Source organism: Hyperolius riggenbachi, chromosome 2 (genome assembly GCF_040937935.1).
Source record: "Hyperolius riggenbachi isolate aHypRig1 chromosome 2, aHypRig1.pri, whole genome shotgun sequence".
Taxonomy (NCBI): Eukaryota; Metazoa; Chordata; class Amphibia; order Anura; family Hyperoliidae; genus Hyperolius; species Hyperolius riggenbachi.
In genome coordinates this window covers 427729927-427750492 of record NC_090647.1, presented here as the reverse complement: position 1 = coordinate 427750492, position 20566 = coordinate 427729927, and positions in this window count along the sequence as shown.

Below are 20566 nucleotides of genomic sequence, written 5' to 3'. Positions count from 1 at the left end.
ATGTGTACAGTACATTCCCTGGGTTATTATTTTAGCAATACACCAACAGAGAAGGATGTACTTTGTCAAATCCACTGTACCTTAACATTATTTATTATTTTCCTTTTTGCTTTATATTAGTAATATTGCAAAGCTACTATTACGTAAGCATACTTCCCTTCTCTTGTCTCCCCCCCCCCCCCACTCCCTTTAGATTGTAAGCTTGCAAGGGCAGAGCTCTCTCACCCTATTGTGTCTTGGAACTCATTGTACATTTTATTCATCATGTACTTTTATCACTGTCATTACCAACTCTGTATTTTGTATTCTGTATTTTGTATCATTTTTGTATTTTGTCTCTAATTATGTATCTTGTATATTGGTGTACACCAGGGGTCCCCAAACGTTTTGGGTCGAGGGCCAGGTCAACATACTTCAGACAGCTGGGGGGCCGGAGTATACATAAAATGATGTAGAAGTCTTTGCAGGCCAGACAGTGAAGAATACCCAGGTGACAAACAGCAGCCCAATTTAACAGCAATGTCACCTGATGTAGAATTTGACAGGAAACCAGCGAACTACTGTTTTCTGGCTTCCATGTGGACCACCAATATTTAAAGATGTAGCTGACCGCATCTATAAGTAATACATTTTGTGTGTGGGGGCCAGTAAAAAAGCCTCAGGGGGCCACATTCAGCCTGCGGGCCTTAGTTTGAGGACCACTGGTGTACACCATTGTCTGTATTATTATGTACCCCATGTTCGTTTCTTACTTTGTACAGCGCCATGGAATATGTTGGCGCTTTATAAATCATTAATAATAATACTTTCAAAATATCAAACGGGTCTCTTTCTGCAGAATGCAACAGGAATCGTCAACCAGCCAGTCCTGTATCGAGAGATATTGAAATGGACACCAACGATGTGCTGGAACTGCTGACTAGCAGTATATCATTTAGAACAACGGTTTTATTCTTAAAGTGAACCCGCGGTGAAAATAAACTGATGAAACAAACAATTGTATTTATCCTCCTACTCCTAAAAATTACTTTTTTTTTTTTTTTTAGATATCCCAGTGTTTTATTTTATATTTAAACATTTGCAAAGTAGAATGAATGTTTTGTTACCTCTGCTCAGTGTCAGCTTATTAAGTGTCCCTAAATGAAAATACATGAACTATTTACCATTTTTTTAACCCTCTCTGCTCTCAGAAGTTATATTCTGCCAGGAAAATAAGGCTCATCCTACACCAATAGAGTACATGACCTGCGGGCCTCAGTAACACACACTTCTGTTGGGAGTCAAAGATTGGAAAGAGGGTCCATCAAACCTCCAATGTAAAGTCCAATTTGTGCTACCAGTCCAGACTCAACCAATTCAAGCCAGGAGATACTCCAAAATATTTTCATTTATTTGCAGCGGCTATACAGCATAAACAGACTAGCACGACGTTTCGGGCAGAGAGCCCTTTCTCAAGCGCTTGAGAAAGGGCTCTCTGCCCGAAACGTCGTGCTAGTCTGTTTATGCTGTATAACCGCTGCAAATAAATGAAAATATTTTGGAGTATCTCCTGGCTTGAATTGGTTGAGTCTGGACTGGTAGCACAAATAGGAAAAAAAGGCTGCAATTTGCTTATCAGTGATGTTTACTATATTCCAGACAAGATACTGACAAGACAGAAGCTGTCACTACCGTGCCTAACAATTAACTCTTTCAGGCAGCAAAATAAAGCAAGTAAGACAGCCTGGTTATTAATATGCTTTGTACTGTACATACACATGTTTATCTCATGTCACATGTCGCCTTGGGTACACTTTAAAGGGAACCTGAGGTGAGAGGAATATGGAGGATACCATCTTCATTTTTTAATAAACAAATCCAGTTGCCTGACGTCTATGCTTATGCTCTGTCGCTAATACTTTAAGTCATTTTAAGTTTAGGAGAGGAATGTGTACAGTAAGAAGCTGCCACAGTTCTGCTGGTGGGTAGGGATGCTCGTTTGGATTTTGCGGGAACTGAAATTTCCAATTGGAAATCCCAAAATGTAAATCAAAAATGTAAATCAGATTTCCACGGAAATAACACACTACCGCAACTAGGTAATTTTAGTCTGATCACAGAAGTCAGAAGCATTGGACCAATCAAAAAACACAGAGTCAACTTGGAAGTATTTAGTCACTCACAGAATGCAAAAAATGAGCAAAAAAGACTCCTCTGAAGATGGAAATGGGATTTCTGTGGAAATACTGCATTAACGCAGCTCGATTATTTTAGCCCAATCAGGGAAAGCAAAAAATGACCCCAAAAAAAAGACTCCTTGAAAATTGGAAATCAGAAAACAGAAATCCGCGTATTTGGTAATCGGCATTGGCAGAAATCGGAAATTTCTAACCATCCCTACTGTGGGAAAGACAGCTGATGTCCTTGGAAACAGGTACTTTTAATGAACCCACATGTGCAGGCAGTTTGTCTCAGTCTAATCTTTAAGCACCTCTTTGCTGCCAGAATACCCAAATATTTAACCTATAGTACATCTAAGATCTACATAATTTGATACAGTGTGCTCAACTCTTCTGCTACCTAAGACCTATTAGGGCTAGGGTTGTTTAACTTTAGAATAAATCAAGAAGAATGTAATCAGTCTTATAATCTGATGGATTTTTAGGGGCGTATTGCTATGATGACCTGCTGCTTTAGTATATAATCATGATCATCATATCAGAGCCATACAAATTGATCACTTGCTTCACCATGACTTCTGCTGCACAAGAGCAACACTAATTGTGACAACCAAGACCCATAACTGTAAACAGGTGATAAAACATTTATATGTACCTCACAACCCTGTTCTGGATGAACATACCCCAAGTGATAAAAATACCCTGAGGCTAGGTTCACAGTGGTCAGTTACATAATGCATGCATTACATTGAGTGTGACCTGCAATGGAGACTAGGCATATTCTTTAAAGTGGATCCAAGATGAACAACTAACTATAATAAGTAACTGGTCGATATATCTTATCTAAGCTTAGATTGTTTACACAGCAAATCTAGCTGCAAACAGTATATGATTATTTTTTCCTGTGATACAATGAGAGCAGCCATATTATGATTGCCGTCATTACACACAGGCAAGCTGCTCTGCATCTCCACCCCTCAGTCTGTGAAAATTCTACTCCTCTCTCTTCCCCTTTCCACCCCATTGCCTCTGAAATCTCTGGCTGGTAACGCCTCCTCTTTCCGGAAAAGGATCCTCCTCCCCAGACTGAGCTCCCATGAACACTTGCTACATGGGACTCAGAATGACTATGCACTGGAGGAGCTGTGGGCGAGGCTTGTTTATTTTATAGGGAATTATGGTATTAAAACAAAACAAAAAGTATTTGGCTTGAAGAATGCCCTATTAACTATATGTAAGGGGCACAAATATGCAATGAGTAAAAGTTTATCTCTGATCCACTTTAATACAAAGCCTGCATGCAGTGAGTTAAAATAATCTGATCAGTTACAAAACAGTACTGTGTTAAAATGAGGAGGAGAAGAGAGAGGGGGTCGGCACTACAGTTCACTCTGCATGGAGAGAGATCTTGGCAGGAAAAACAGCCTCTTTCCACATAACCAGCGTGCTCTGGCTTGATAATACAAGTTTGTAGGAAGAGAGTAGGAAGATGCAAAAGTCGGCACTGCTGGCAATTGTGTTTAATTTTTAATAGGTGGTACACATCAATGCAGTTCATGTGGAACAAAGGTTAAACATACCATATTGTTGGAGGCTGTGAGCTGGTGGTGGGTGCTGGGCATTATTCTGTGCCCAGCACCCACCACCAGCCTAAAGGCTATTCTGTGCCCAGCACCCACCACCAGCTCACAGCCTCCAACAATATGGTATGTTTAACCTTTGTTCCACATGAACTGCATTGATGTGTACCACCTATTGAAAATTAAACACAATTGCCAGCAGTGCCGACTTTTGCATCTTCCTACTCTCTTCCTACAATACAGTACTGTGAATGGGTCCATAGAATTGTATGGGCAGGGAGTTGACATGCAGAATTATTCTGCAACACAAATGAGCTTTGTGAACTACATGATAAGTGATCACAACATGATAACGTTTGATCTGGTGACTGATAGGCCACGGGGCAGCGGGACCACTAAAACTATGAATTTTAGAAAAGCAAAGTTCAATCAAATTAGGCAGGCACTAAGTTTGGTGAACTGGGATAATGTACTACAAGGGGAGGACACTGAAGGGAAATGGCAAGCTTTTAAACTCATTCTCAATCAATATTGTAGTATGTATATCCCATATGGAAACAAAATGTCTAGGAATAAAAAAGGCCTCTATGGATGAATAGAAAGGTTAGGGATAAAATGAAGAGGAAAAGGAATGCCTATAAGGTCCTAAAACAGGAGGGGACCGTGGCTGCACTAAGCAATTATAAGGAGTGCAATAAAAATTGTAAAAAATAAATTAGGCTGGCAAAGATCGAAGCTGAAAATCAAATCGCTAGGGATATCAAATCTAACCCCAAAAAGTTTTACAAGTACATCAACTCTAAAAAAAAGAAAGGTTGCCTGTATAGGACTCCTAAAGGATGAGGGTGGGAACTCAATGGTGGATGACCAAGGTAAGGCAGAGTTATTAAATGCTTTCTTTGCTTCTGTCTTCACCATGGAAACAGCACTGTTGCAAATTACAGAAGCAGAAGAGTCTCAATCTTCTAACTGTAATATTAAATACTTAACGCAGGAAGAAGTGAAGGCAAGACTAAATAAATTAAAAATAGACAAGGCACCTGGCCCGGATGGCATGCATCCTCGGGTCCTAAGGGAATTAAGTTCAGTTATAGCTAAACCCCTTTATCTTATCTTTTGTGACTCTCTTGCAACTGGCAGAGTCCCAGTGGATTGGCGTACAGCCCACGTTTTCCCATTATTTAAGAAGGGCAAAAAATCAGATCCAGGAAATTATAGACCTGTAAGCTTAACATCAGTTGTATGCAAACTATTTGAGGGGTTACTAAGAGATACTATACATGGCTTCATAGTAGAAAATAATCTTATTTCTCAGCATCAACATGGGTTTACTAAAGACAGGTCCTGTTTGACTAACATGCTTAGCTTTTATGAGGTAGTGAATGCTAATATGGATATTGGGAATGCTGTAGATGTGATATACTTGGACTTTGCAAAGGCCTTCGACACTGTTCCCCACAGAAGTTTGGTGCAAAAGTTGAGGATGCAAGGACTGGGGAAGAGTTTGTGTGCATGGATAGGGAACTGGCTAATGGACAGAAAACAAAGAGTTGTGGTCAATGGATCGTACTCAAAATGGGAGACTGTTAGCAGTGGGGTCCCACAGTGGTCTGTACTGGGCCCAGTGCTCTTCAATTTATTTATTAATGACCTAGTAGAAGCAGTAGTGAGCAATGTTGCTATTTTTGCAGATGATACAAAATTGTGCAGAATCATCAACTCTCAGGAAGATAGTGTCATATTGCAACAGGATCTGGATAGGATGGCTCTATGGGCACATACATGGCAGATGAAATTCAATGTTGACAAATGTAAAGTAATGCATTTTGGTCGTACCAATGGTCTAGCACCATACAAAATAAATGGGATACAGTTGGGGACATCAAACTTGGAGAAGGACTTAGGAGTACTCATCGACAACAAGTTAAATAATCGTACTCAATGCCAAGCCGCTGCAGCTAAAGCTAACAAAATTTTGGGATGCATTAAAAGGGAAATAAAAACTCGAGATGCTAGCATAATATTGCCCCTGTTTAACTCTCTAGTAAGGCCACATCTGGAATATGGAATTCAGTTCTGGGCACCACATTACAAAAAAGATAGAACCATATTAAATACTGGAGAACAGGTTATTTAATGTGCATTTACCCCTTTAGGGGGAGCAAAGGGTGCCAATATCCTTAACAACAAAACAAGTGAACCAATTTCTCACAATGCTTCATAATTTATTGATTCAGTATAGAAACCCCGCAATAAACAACCCCTACCCCCCTAAAAACAATGCCTATATTGGATTGGAGCGCTCCCCATTCACACCAACACATGCACATGCAAATTATGGCCTGGTCAGCACAAAAAATGCTCAGTTTGAATAGCAATTCAAGATCTATCTAGTTTTCTTTGCAGCATCGCATTTATCAATGGAATTCTGTTTGAGATCTAGTCAGTATAATTTCCGCATCACAGTTCCATATATTGCTTTAATCTTCCAAGGAAATACTAATGTCCATGGACTACACCTTCCTCTACAATGAGCTGCACTCACACAGCATGGTTAGGGCTCCCTTGAGCTTTCTTAATCATGCATAGTCCTTATATGTTTATATGTATTGTGCACAATCCACAGCAGATGCACTGAGGAAGCCCACGTGACGACTAGTGGGCGTAACGCGTATGCGAGGCGTGGTACATGCCGCTGGAAGAGAGCGTGTGACGCTATGTACCCCTCCACCAGCACATAGATTTAGCAAGTCTGGCCGGTCAGAGAAGATTACCCCTCAACTCGTGGAGTATCATTCAGTGATGGCAGAGGAAGCCGCGGGACGCCGCGGACACAAGTCTACAAGCGCTGAGATGATCTTATAAGAGATGAGACGTGACATGAGGTGGTGAGTGCTGCTGAGCAGCATTGGAATAAGCATCATATAAGGACTATGCATGATTAAGAAAGCTCAAGGGAGCCCTAACCATGCTGTGTGAGTGCAGCTCATTGTAGAGGAAGGTGTAGTCCATGGACATTAGTATTTCCTTGGAAGATTAAAGCAATACATAGAACTGTGATGCAGAAATTATACTGACTAGATCTCAAACAGATATCCATTGATAAATGCGATGCTGCAAAGAAAACTAGATAGATCTTGAATTGCTATTCAAACTGAGCATTTTTTGTGCTGACCAGGCCATAATTTGCATGTGCTCGTGTTGGTGTGAATGGGGAGCGCTCCAATCCAATATAGGCATTGTTTTTAGGGGGTAGGGGTTGTTTATTGCGGGGTTTGTATACTGAATCAATAAATTATGAAGCATTGTGAGAAATTGGTTCCCTTGTTTTGTTATTACAAAAAAGATATTGCAGTTTTAGAGCAGGTGCATAGACGAGCAACAAAATTGATACGTGGGATGGAAGGTCTCACTTACCAAGAAAGGTTAGATAAACTGGGTTTATTTAGTCAAGAGAAAAGACGCCTTAGAGGAGATCTAATTAACATGTATAAATACATCAAAGGGCAATATAATAGCTTGGCGGATGAGCTTTTTGTCCCTAGGCCTTCTCAAAGGACTAGAGGACATGATCTGCGCATGGAGGAAAAACGTTTTAGCCATTTATTTAGGAAAGGGTTCTTTACAGTAAGAGTGATTAAGATGTGGAATGCATTGCCACAGGAAGTCGTTTTGGCAAACTCTATACCTGAATTTAAAGGGGGCTTAGATGATTTCCTTGCGTTGAAAGACATCCATGGCTACAATTACTAGGTTATGCCTAATGATGTTGATCCATAGATTTTATCTGATTGCCATCTGGAGTCAGGAAGGAATTTTCCCCTTTTGGGGCTAATTGGACCATGCCTTGTAAGGGTTTTTTTGCCTTCCTCTGGATCAACAGGGATGTGTGAGGGAGCAGGCTGGAGTTGTACTTTGTACTGGTTAAACTCGATGGATGTATGTCTTTTTTCAACCAAAATAACTATGTAACTATGTAACTAGCCCTCAATGTAAAATGACAAACCTCAGCAACGGTAAAGATCAATAAACCAGTGGGGAAACATGGTGTGAGATTATTTTTTGATGGAGGAGGAAAAGTAAAAAAAAAAATTTTTATTTTTTTTTAATTTATTTTCAGATGGGTGATTTTCACTTTCAACAATTTTTTTAGGGAAACGTGTAACAGATATTTAAGTGCTTTTCCACTGTTTCTAGATGGAGAGGTGAATATCTACATCTCACTTCTTAAATGACTGTCATAAGTCACCCTGCAGGGCTTACTCCATCTCTTGCAGAGTAACCCTGATGCATTGTGGGTTGGTATTGTCCAGGCAGTGCAATCCCATGGGTTACATGAGGTACAAATGGCTAAAAGCATTAAAACAAGGAAGGGGGTATAATTTAAAACAAATAATAAGTGTCAAATAAATAAAACATTTAAACACCAATAACTCAATTAGCGTTAGCAAACAGCAGGCAATAAGTAATGTGCGGTGCTGAAGAACGATTAGCAGAAACAATAGACATTAATCTATGTGCCTAGAAGCAACGTCTTAATGCTTAAGATGTTTTAACGCATGGGATAAATGGTCATCACATTGGTTCAAATAGCAATTGAATCATCCGGTAAAGTGTATGTGAATCAAGTTGATGATTTACTTGCACAAAGCAAGGTTTTTTTTTCCTTTACTAATGCAATTAAATCATGCCTATGATCTATGATTGTCAGTTAATACATGGCAGGAAACCAGGGGCTTTTCATTTTTTTTTTCAGTTGTAACTGTAGCTCAAGATGATTTAGCTTTTCTGGCTACAGTTATCAATAGCTAACATTTCCCCTGACAGCAAGGAAATATCTATCAACTTCACTCCTAGAGAGGAGCCAAACATCTTTAAAAAGAAATGTTCTTTGAAATCTCATTTTATCTGCAAAAAGTAATTGCAAGCTATAATGAAACATTAAGTGTCTCTGATAACTTAGATTGTGACACTCGGCTGTGTAGCAGAGACACTAGCATGCATTCTTATCCAGTCTTGGGTAGTGACAGGAATAGTTCTAAGCTCGAACATACTGACAGAAAATAATGGTAATGACCACCAGGGTTGTCTTGGGCATTCATGTTATGGTGTTTCACTTTGGGCCATGGCAAAGCAGTGCTGGCTAGAGTTGCAATAGTGGCAAGCTTTACAGGCCTTACATACATACAGTTCCAAACTTCCCGGCTTTTACATACATATAGCACGTAGTCATACTGATGCAATAAATAATCCTGATAGTCAGTAGTGATGATCGTAATTAGTTAATTACGATTACGTGAAATGTGGCACAATTTTTTTCACGCTCATACAAAATTATGATTTGTAAATTCATATGATTTAATGTAATTTTTCATAATTTTGCGTAATTTCATGCCAACTTTAGCAGTGAATAGCAAAGTCCCCATTAACACTGTTGTCACCAAGTTGCTACATATGTTAAGGAGAATAGTGGGTATAAGTAAAAAAAAAACAATGTATTTATTTTTCAAAAAGACCTTTTACTTTTTGAGAAAATTGAAAAGAAAAATACAAAGGAAATTTTTTTTTCAACTCAGAAAAATTACCTTGCATTACATCTTTATACAAATTTATCTTGCATTACATTGCATTTTTAAAATCGATTTTTTTAAAAACTACAAATTCCGCACAAAATGACGTGAAAATTACATAAAATGATGAATGATTACAATTAGACAAAATGAATTACGATTTTCCCCAAAATTTTGCAATGCGATTTCTCCTTGTAATTGTGAATTTCGATGCAAAATAACGTCTATGTGAAATTTGTGCAATTTCTAGATGAAAGTGATTATCAGCTGTGGAGCATACGTGTCTGTACCATTACAATTTCAAATAAGAAACCAAATACATGTAATTGAAAAATATAAAAAGTATACCAAATCTTTATTAAACTAATATTCCAAAAGGTGCTTAAAAACAACATGGGATGGCCACCCCGTCATGACCAAACACAACCCACTCACAGACACATCCACAAGCACACAACGGCCGTATGCATGCTGTAGGGAAGCTTGGTATATAGCAAAGAAGAGGACAATGTTCCACAATATCCAGATACAGGGGAATGCTTTGAGAGGGATAAACAAACTCCAAAAGTTCCACAAATCGTAGCTCCTCGACAAAGGATTAGTCTGAGCTAGGGGTTTGATACATCACATGCAGGAAAAGCACTTCATGCAGGGAAAGCCGCAATAGATATCAGCATGTATAAGCAGGCAGGCAGTAAGCACCGCAATCATCAATCACCAGTTCAAAGCCTCATTGCGTTAATAGCATGATCTCACCACACTAGATCTTGGCTGGAAGGAGTTGCGGAGTGTTGTCACCATGAGTATGATGAATGTCCAAGGTTGTCCGTGGGATGCTTAGGTGAAGTGGGATGCTGAGCAGTCGGTAGTGCGCATCAATGCCCAGTTGATTAGGCCGGGCAGTGCGTCCAGATGGAGTCCGCTGCTAAAAGGTCGGGGCGGCGTGGCGTCCCATGTGTGAAGAGGAAAGCGCTCCCGACAGTTTCGCCGGCTTCCGGCTTCCTCAGGGGGCGTGGCTTCCCTCCGTACATGCACTATGTGAAATTTGTGCTGATCACTAATAGTCAGATATGTAGGCCATAAATTGTGTCCATTTTTATCTCCCTCCCTAAATTGCTTCTACTGGTCAGCTGTTACAATCTTTAGTCATTGACAAGATTAGTGGGCACCAGTCTAGTGACAGTTGGTGGTGGATGGGAGTAGCTTAGTGAGTAAGGAAGGGTTGGGCACAGTTTATAACTCAGGCTCAAACACAGGTTTCCTTTTGTGACAAACAGGCATGTGGCTATCATAAGCAGGAAGATGTCAAAAGCACTGTTTGCTTCTAAAGATACTCGCAGGTCTAAAATCACTAAGGAGATGTCAATGACCCTAATTCAGACAGGGAAAACCTTTAGATGGAGCCTCTGTATCACCATCAGATGTAATTGTACCAAGCAGCACTAAGATAAATAGCCCAACACTTGGGAAATGAAAAAAAATTGAATGCAAAAAAAAAAAGTCAGTAGTTGGCAGGGTATTTGTGATGAAAAAGCTATTACTACCAGGGCCATATCTCTTAAGAGGCACCCGTGGGCCGGTGCCATGGGCGACCCTCTGGGGGGGCGGTCACATATTGGGTGTTATTTAATGTTATATTTTTTTTTCTCCTCTGGGGTGGACCTCAGTTTTTTTTCCTTGTTAGGAGAAGAGGGGGGGGGGGGGGTGGATGAGTCTGGTCCAGGCAACCTGCAGCTGGCACTCGCCCACCGCAGCCATACTTAACAGTGGTTTAGTCCCGATCTCATTAAGCCGGGCCAAGCCAGCGAGTGTGTTACAGAACACACAGAGCACATGGCCAATTAACTGCGAGGGAGACAGGCACTACAGTTAAAATGTGCAATATTATGACAAATATGCTCCCTTGGCATGGCCTTTACGCCAAGGAAGCTCGGCGTTTATAATCTTCTGGCTGCTCTCCCTGTCAGTGCCAAGTGGCAACAGGGGGGGAGAATGAGATAGCCAGCCCGGCTGCAGGGAGAAGCCCCGCCCCCCGCATCGTAGGAGGACAACCAGGAAGGGAGAAGACGGCACAAGCCCAGGGGGAAGGATGTAGCACACACTAGGAGCACCAGAGAGCTGCTTGCTCTATGGCTGATTGTGTGCCCACCCCCTCTCATTCCCGGGGAATTTGAAAGTGCCAAGCATCAGTGAAAATATCATCACATGTCTGCCAGAGGACAGAGCTGCATGGAGGAGCAGGATGTCAGGCAGTGGGGAGAGATCAGCCTGTCCTGCTGTGTCCATCTGGTCTGCTATCCTCTGCATCCTAGTGACAGTAATGGCAGCTGTAATGACAGGAGCAGAGAAGCACCTTAGAAGGTACATTCACTGTTTATATAAACTGACACTGTAGTGATAGCTGGCTGAAAGTTGAAACATTCCTGTGTCTGAATTCCCTGTGATTGTCCTGCTAAACTCTGGCTCCATATATATGTTCAATCCCCTCCCTCTCTCCTTCTTATGTATCCGCCCTCCCTTCTCTGCCATCTCCTACTGTCCCTTATATCTCCCTGTCTTCTCTCCCAGTCTGCTGTGTCTTTCACTTCTCTTTCTCACTTTACTGCATCTCATTAACCACTTTAGCCCTCAGTCGTTTTCACTTTATGCATCCGAGCAATGTTCACCTCCCATTCATTAGCCTATAACTTTATCACTACTTATCACAATGAACTGATCTATATCTTGTTTTTTTCCGCCACCAATTAGGCTTTCTTTGGGTGGTACATTTTGCTAAGAGCTACCTTACTGTAAATGCATTTTAACAGTAAGAATAAGAAAAAAACGGAAAAAATTCATTATTTCTCAATTTTTGGCCATTATAGTTTTAAAATAATACATGCCTCCATAATTAAAACCCATGTATTGTATTTGCCCATTTGTCCCGGTTATTACACTGTTTAAATTATGACCCTATCACAATGTATGAATAAGAAAAAACAGTAAGAATAAGAAAAAAACGGAAAAAATTCATTATTTCTCAATTTTTGGCCATTATAGTTTTAAAATAATACATGCCTCCATAATTAAAACCCATGTATTGTATTTGCCCATTTGTCCCGGTTATTACACTGTTTAAATTATGACCCTATCACAATGTATGACGACAGTATTTTATTTGGAAAAAAAGTGCATTTTTTTCCGTTTTGCATCATCACTATTTACAAGCTTATAATAAAAAAAAATAATATAGAAATATTTCATCTTTACATAGATATTTAAAAAGTTTAGTCCCTTAGGTAAATATTTATGTTTTTTTTATTATAATTTTCTTTTTTTTTTTTTTTTTTTATTATTAAACATTTTATCTGGGTATTTTTGGGAGGGTGGGATGTAAATAGTAATTTTTGTAATGTAAATATATGTTTATTTTTTTTTTTTTATGTAGATGTAGTTTTACTTGTTGGCCACAAGATGGCAACCTTAGGTTTGTTTACATGACGTCACTCTAAGCGTAACATGTACGATTAGAGGGACGTAGGGGGGACGTAGGAGGAAGAAAAAGCTAGGCTTCCGAGAGAAGCTGTCGCTTTTTCTGCGGGGGAGAAGAATCAGTGATCGGGCACCATGGCCCGATTCAATGATTCCCTGGCTAACGAACTGCGGGTCGGGAGCTTGCGTGCACGATCGGCCACGGGAGCGCACATGGCCTCCTGGACATAGCTTCTATGTCCAGGAGGTGAAAGCAGTTAAATAATGTAGTTATTGTCCTGTTTTTGTACCTGAGCAAAAGCTCAGGTACAGAAAGATGCTTAGCTAAAGAGAGGGAAGCCTCTGGATCCTATTGAGGCTTCCCTCTGTGTTATGTGGTCCCCTCTTGCCAAGCGCAGCTGCGCTCTTCTGGCATCAGCATGGCCGTCATGCATGTGCAGTAAGCTGGAGCTGTACAGGCATAGCTGTGCTCGTCGAAGAAGGAAAGCGCAGCCCTGATGTGGAGGGAGTCTGCACTGGGTAGTGGGAGAGCAGACGACGCTGAGGGAAGCCTCAAAAGTTCAATAGGATCCTGAGGCTTCCCTGTCTTAACTAAGTATCTATTTCTGAACCCAAGCTTCAGCTCAGGTTCTGGAAGATTATAACCCATTTATTTTATAGTGCTGTTATCATGTCTCTGTCTTCAAAGGAGCTCACAATCTAATCCCTACTACCATAGTCATAGTCTAATGTCCTACCATATTATTATTATGTTTTTATATTGAACTGACATCTTCTGCAGCACTTTACAGAGTACATAGTCATGTCACTGACTGTCCTCAGAGAAGCTCACAATCTAATCCTACCATAGTCATGGTCTAATGTCCTACCATATTATTATTATGTATTTATATTGAACTGACATCTTCTGCAGCACTTTACAGAGTACATAGTCATGTCACTGACTGTCCTCAGAGAAGCTCACAATCTAATCCTACCATAGTCATGGTCTAATGTCCTACCATATTATTATTATGTATTTATATTGCACTGACATCTTCTGCAGCACTTTACAGAGTACATAGTCATATCACTGACTGTCCTCATAGGAGCTCACACTCAAATCCTACCATAGTCATAGCCTTATGTCCTACCATATTATTATTATTATTATTATTATTATTATTATGTATTTATACAGCACTGATATCTCCTGCAGCACTTAACAGAGTACATAGGCATGTCACTGACTGTCCTCAGAGGAGCTCACACTCTAATCCTACCATATTCATAGCCTTATGTCCTACCATATTATTATTATTATTATTATTATTATTATTATTATTATTATTATTATTATTATTATTATTATGTATTTATACAGCACTGATATCTTCTGCAGCACTTTACAGAGTACATAGTCATGTCACTGACTGTCCTCAGAGGAGCTCACAATCTAATCCTACCATAGTCATAATCTAATGGCCTACCATATTATTATTATTATGTACTTATAAAGCACTGACATCTGCAGCACTGTACAGAGTACATAGTCATGTCACTGACTGTCACAGCTCACAATCTTATCCTTTCATAGTCATAGTCTAATGTCCTATCATATTATTATGTATTTATATAGCACTGGCATCTTTTGCAGCACTTTGCAGAGAACATAGTCATGTTACTGACTTTTCTCAGAGCAGCTCACAATCTAATACCTACCACTATTTTGTGGGAGAGAACACTGGCTAATGTGTTTTTATGGTGGAAACATTTCCTAATTGCTTGAACATTTCCTAATTGCTTGTTTATGGTCACTTTACTTGTATCCGGGGAGGAACCAAGGGCCCACTGACTTTGGGTTGCACCCCTACTAGGAAATTTTCAGTGGTCACGCCCACCGCATGGCATGGACACTCCCGCTGCATTTTGTGGCCATGCTCATTTTTTGCCGCAGCGCCAATGTCATTTCGGGGGGGCGCGGCATAGGGCTGAGGTGCATAGGGGGGCCTAAACCCTAAATACAGCCCTGATTACTACTAATGACTATCCAACAGAGATAAATAAAGAGGTTAGGAGGATCTGAAAGGGGACCTGAAAAGAAAATAAGCTTGTTAGATAATACATTGTATGTGATGTGAAGCATGGATGATAAATAGTACATTAGTAGTATAGAAGTGTCAGTTTTATAGCTTCATTTTTAAGATTACATAAGTAAAAATTGCAGTTTAGATGTCACAATCTGCCTTTTAATAAAGAAGCAGAAGTAATGACCCTTTGAACTTTTCTGCAGCAAAACCTCAATATTTCCCCTCTCCCTGACAAATATTAGCTTTTTAGCTTCAATTTAAAGTGACTCTGAAGAGGAAAAAAATATATGATATAATGAATTGGTTGTGTAGTACGGATAATTAATAGAACATTAGTAGCAAAGAAAATAGTCTCATATTTTTATTTTTGAGTTATATAGTTTTTGTTCTTAAAACATTGCATCATTCTCTAATGTTTGCAATTTACACACTACACGCAGCATTCTAAATGATTTCACAGAGCAGGCTAATGACCTTTTAAACTTTCCTCTGCAGAAAAACAAAACAAAATACAGTGACAGACACTTGAGATAATAAGCTTCAGAAGACAGAGTTCTCTCTGACTTTGAAAGTTGGAGAGATCAGTGAAGCTCTTTCACATAGATAACAACTGGAGTTTCTTAACTCTTCCTGTACTCGAAACAATATTAGACGTATGTCTCTGCTCCTAATGTTTTATTTCTTAGCTGTACTACACATACAAATCATTATAACATAAGTTTATTTTCACCAGATTCCCTGTAAACCACAGTGAATTTGGCAAGCTGCGACCAGCTCATTTGCATAGATAACAATTTAAGTGTTTTAATTGTTGCTGTACTGGAAAACAGAAAGGGACTTCAGATCATTTCTTAACAGGGCTAGTACCATATATGTATATCTTTATCTCAACATGTCCCATGTCACTTCAGGTACACTCTAAAATTGTAATGGTTCCCGATGTGCTCATGGAATGGGAATGGTTTGTTGATACAAATGGGCCTATTTCTCCAACAGCTGGGTAACTTATAGCGGGAAGACATGCCATTTGTACAGATTAGACAATTACTACCAGATATTACTATAAAACACCACTCCAGAGTGGTCCTTTCATAGTGGTTCATCCTTGAAAACTGTTGTCAACAGATTTGATAGATGGGTTTCAAAAACTATTTATAAATTAGAGCATAGAGTAACCACTATCAGGCAGCCATGAAAGTGCATCTTATTATCTATGCAACCTACTTGTATACTCTGTGAAATACAGACTGCCTGAGGCCATTTTCCTAGTTAATTTAGTTAAGGAACTGTGAAAGTGAACACATTTGAGTGATAATGAATTGTGAAAATGTAAAAGTACGTATTATTGCTTTTTTGCATATTTTTCTTTTATTCTGTGTGGCTACTGTCTTCACCCATCCAGTCCAGCATCTACAGATATTGATATGGACAATGTGCTTGAACTGCTGATTAGACGGTAGGCACCATGCACTGAGCAATAATTAGGATTTGTCAAGTCATTCAGACTAATGCTATATAAACCATACATTATCAGATGCAATTTGGTAACTAACCCTGTATGGTAAATAATTCATACTCTATGACACTCTGTTATAATGTCCTTGTTTAAGCAATACACCTAATAGATATATTTGAAATTATGGTTTCACTGTTGAGCACAGACTTAATATTAATAAACAGTTGGTTACTTAAAGTATTCAGGGAAAGGTCACTCAAAATGTACACAAGGCAAAAAAATAATAATAAAAGCAAATAGATACTTACCTTAGAAGAGGAAAGCCACTGGATCCTTTTGAATGTTATAATTCTTGGGTGCCTTTTTCCACTGATGTATTGCTGGATGTCCTGATTGTACAGAATAATAATAATAATAATAATAATAATAATAATAATAATAAGCTTCTTATTGGTAATATCTGCATGTAATTGATATTTTCTGTTATTGCTACTATCGAAATATCCTTACAATTTACCTGGCATGCTTGTTAAATAGGTTTTAAATTAAAAGAAACCTGAAGTAAGGTTTTTTTTTTTATTAATCTGTCACATGACGTATAGGCCTTTAAGGCTTACAAACCTCAGCACTGTTTCCGTTAGTTGCTCCAGCTTCTGCCAGTCCCCAAATCCAGCATTAAAATCATCAACTTGGAAGTCGATGGTGAGCAGACAGGAAGTGGCTGTGCTGTTCTGTCTCTTTGCCCTGCGTTGCTCCCCTTCCCCCGCCCCTCTGCAGCCACTCCGTGTGTGGTCTTGTGATTAAGGGTGGTCATGGCTCTGGCACCCAAAGCGAGCCTGGACACGCGTAGGAGCTCGCGCTCTGAGCCTGGACACGCACGAGTGCACAAAAGAACATACTAAGCATGCTCAGTGCTGGAGTCCTCTCGTGCATGGCTTCAAAGGAGTGACCATATTCAGTTCACACCCCAATGTCCCAGAAGTAGTTCTGGGGTCGCAGCCAGCTTGCTTGGAGGTCGGAAGCAGGAAAAAGTAAAAAAGAAAAACTGCTCATAGTGGCAGCAGGGAGCAGCGAAAATTGTATTCATGAAGTTTTTGCTTGTGTGTGTCCTGGTACCGCATGTGTAAAGGAAGTGTGGCTTAAAACAGTGCCTACAGCATGTTATATGTTATGCCCAATATTTGGCCATGCCTTCAGTCTCTTCTGGCTACACCTGTTTTTTTTACTGGAGCATGCAAAGCATGCCACACCTCTGCCCATTTGGTGCCCAGTATGGCGCTGGATATCTTGTTACAACTTCAGTGTCAGACTTTCAGAGGCTTTTTTTTATAGCAGTAGAATTGTGTTAAACAATCTGGTATTGTTCAAAAGGAAATGCATATGCCAGCCTCCATATCCCTCTCACAGTCACTCAGAATACACCCCCCTCTACTGACTCCAGTGCATTTTTCCTTAAAGAGGATCTGTACTGTCCGATTTGTACAATAAAAAAAACATACTAACTGAGTCACTGTGATCTCCTGGGCCACTCTTTGCCATTTCCACAGCTCCCCGCCGCAATCCTGGCTTTTAATCGCCAGTTTTAGGCAGTGTTTACAAACAAAAAACATGGCCGCTAACCAGGAAGTGATGTATGTGTAAGTATATACATATATATATACAGTATATATATATATATATATACACACACACACACACACAAATATGTGTGTATGTATGTGTGTGTGCATATCATGTTACAGTATACTACAAGTTTCTGCACTCCAGTCCGGGATTAGTCCCAGATTCTCAGCATGCGACAGGCAGCTCCCTCTCCCCTCAGCTTCACAAACTGCATCACAAACAAGCTGAAACTGAGAGCAGGGAGGCTGTCTGTGAGAAATAAACAAAGCACACAGAGCCTGGAGGGGGCGTGCATAACTTGTCCCCTTTACAACAGAGGCTGCTTCTTCCTCCACGGGTCGACAAAGCTTGACAAAGAAAAGAAGATTAGATATATTACTGAGACAGTGCAACTAGAAAATCCTGCAGTAATCCAGACTACATTAAAGGGAACCAGAGATGAACGTTTCACACAAAATAAACATATCAGTTGATAGCTTGTAAAGAATAAATGCTCTACCTGATAATTTTGCCGCTCTGGTGTGCCTTTTTTAGTGTTTTTTATCCATTATTGCTCCAGGAAATATCCAATATGGCCACCGGCTCATATCCCTTCTCCTTCTGGGTTATATGAGTTGTTCTGGATGTGCTGTCTAGGCTATATGAGACTATGCTGCTATCTAGGCTAAATGCAGCCTTTCATCTATGTGCTTTCATTTTGGTATGATCTGCCTGTAGGAAGTGTCACTGATAATAACTGCAGTTTCATTCCTATGAGAATCTAGTGCACACAGAGCACACAGGGATCATATTACAGCCACAGAGCTTCTCTCTCAGGAGCAGCCCCCTCCCATGTCATCACAGCTCTCAGTATGCAAAGCAGAAGATCTAAGCCAGGAGGGGGAAGGCTTGGGCTTGAAAGGACTCCACAGAAGAGTGACTCAGCTATAATGATTCCAGGTCAAACCTCGACTGAATTGTCGGTGGATTCTTATCACAGTTGCTAATAGACTAATTAAGCAGATAACAATGAAACTAAAAGCAGGGTAGGTGTTTACTGTCATGTTCCCACTGATAAATGTAATAAAATACATGAGGGTGCTTCATCTCTGGTTCTCTTTAAACAAAGTATAGGAACTTATAGGATAGAAGAAATAAGGCAGAAAATGTTGTTACAGGGTCTCTTTAAAGTGGACCTGAACTCTTGCACATAACTGAAGAAAATCAGAGAGAAATACACCCTGTATGTATTTAAAGAGTTTAGCCCGTCTTTTTCCCCCTCATCTGTGTTTAATCACAAGTTGTAATTTGATCTCTCTCCTGTGTCAGCTATCTGACATGGCAGATAAGCTCATTTGATGTTAACAATATGTCTACTTCCATGAAAGTAGGAAGTAGAAACTCCATGTGTATTGTAGGATTTGTATCAGCTGTAACAAAGAAATATTTTTCTTTAAAGGTTATTATGGGGTTGTGTAGCTTTTAGAGCAGAGAGGAAGCTCTAAGTTCAGGTCCCCTTTAATTCCGTCATTGATCAGAATTTTGAAAAATTCATCTCAAAATTGTGTGAAGCAGAATTTGGCAGTGCCATTCATCCCTACTGATCAAAGTCTCCACTTTAAAATCCATGCTAAACCTTCTTTATGTGCCTCACATTCTAAAATAAAATACAAATCAGAGCAGAAGATCTGAACTCCCAGTGCCTAGTTTATAAGCCTGCAGTTTCTGAAATTTGCCATGAAGATCATTTTACATAACATGAATTCCAGAAGCCGTCTCTAATAATAAGGGCTGCTTATATTTCTAAAAATAAATAGTGCAAAGTTGATCCAGGGATTTATCTGCTTGCCATGTAGTCAGGAAGGTTTTGTTTTCCTTGTTATAGAAAATCAGACCACATTTTTTTGTGCCTTTCACTGTGTCAGCTGAGGTTTATGAGGGTGTTTTTCCCTCCTTGGTTTAACGTGATATGTACCAGCCTAACTAATTATTTAACCATGCAACTTATCTTGAGATTGATGATGTGAGCCTTTGTGTGCAGCTGAGAACAGCTTATTGCTTAGCATGATCACTTTTTTTCAAGCTTGATAGACTTTAATTAAGCATAGTGTTTGACGTAGTGGGATTACTTTATAGAAAGAGTGCAGTGTACTGCACACCCCCTTCCTGTGCCCAAGCTTGTTACCCTAAATGTGTGCTAATTTGTTGGCATTTTTACTCATACAGCAAGTATGAAAGCCATGTTTGTAGTACTAAGCTTATTATGGGCATACATTCGTTTTCGCCGTCCAGTCCTTTTGGCGCGGGGTGAAAACGAATGATGGCTCACCCTGCTGCCACTGAAATTCTGGGCGGCATTAATTACTATTCTGCCTCTGAGACATAGCAACTCAACTCAGAGAGAGAAGTAATTTGTGGTCCAGCAATTGCCGGGTCCCCAAATTACCTCTGCAGGGGGCCACAAACTATAGCATTGCTGATATAGCCGCACTAAACCCAGGTGCGATGCTGCATGCGCCGAGAAGCCCTGCCTCGCTATCATGGGGGTATTTTTGCCCAGATCCGTATATTTTATCTTAGCAAGGAAGAATGTATTGTAGTTTAATTTAAATAGCAACTATTAGCTATAAAATGCCCCCCCCCCCCAAAAAAAAACACA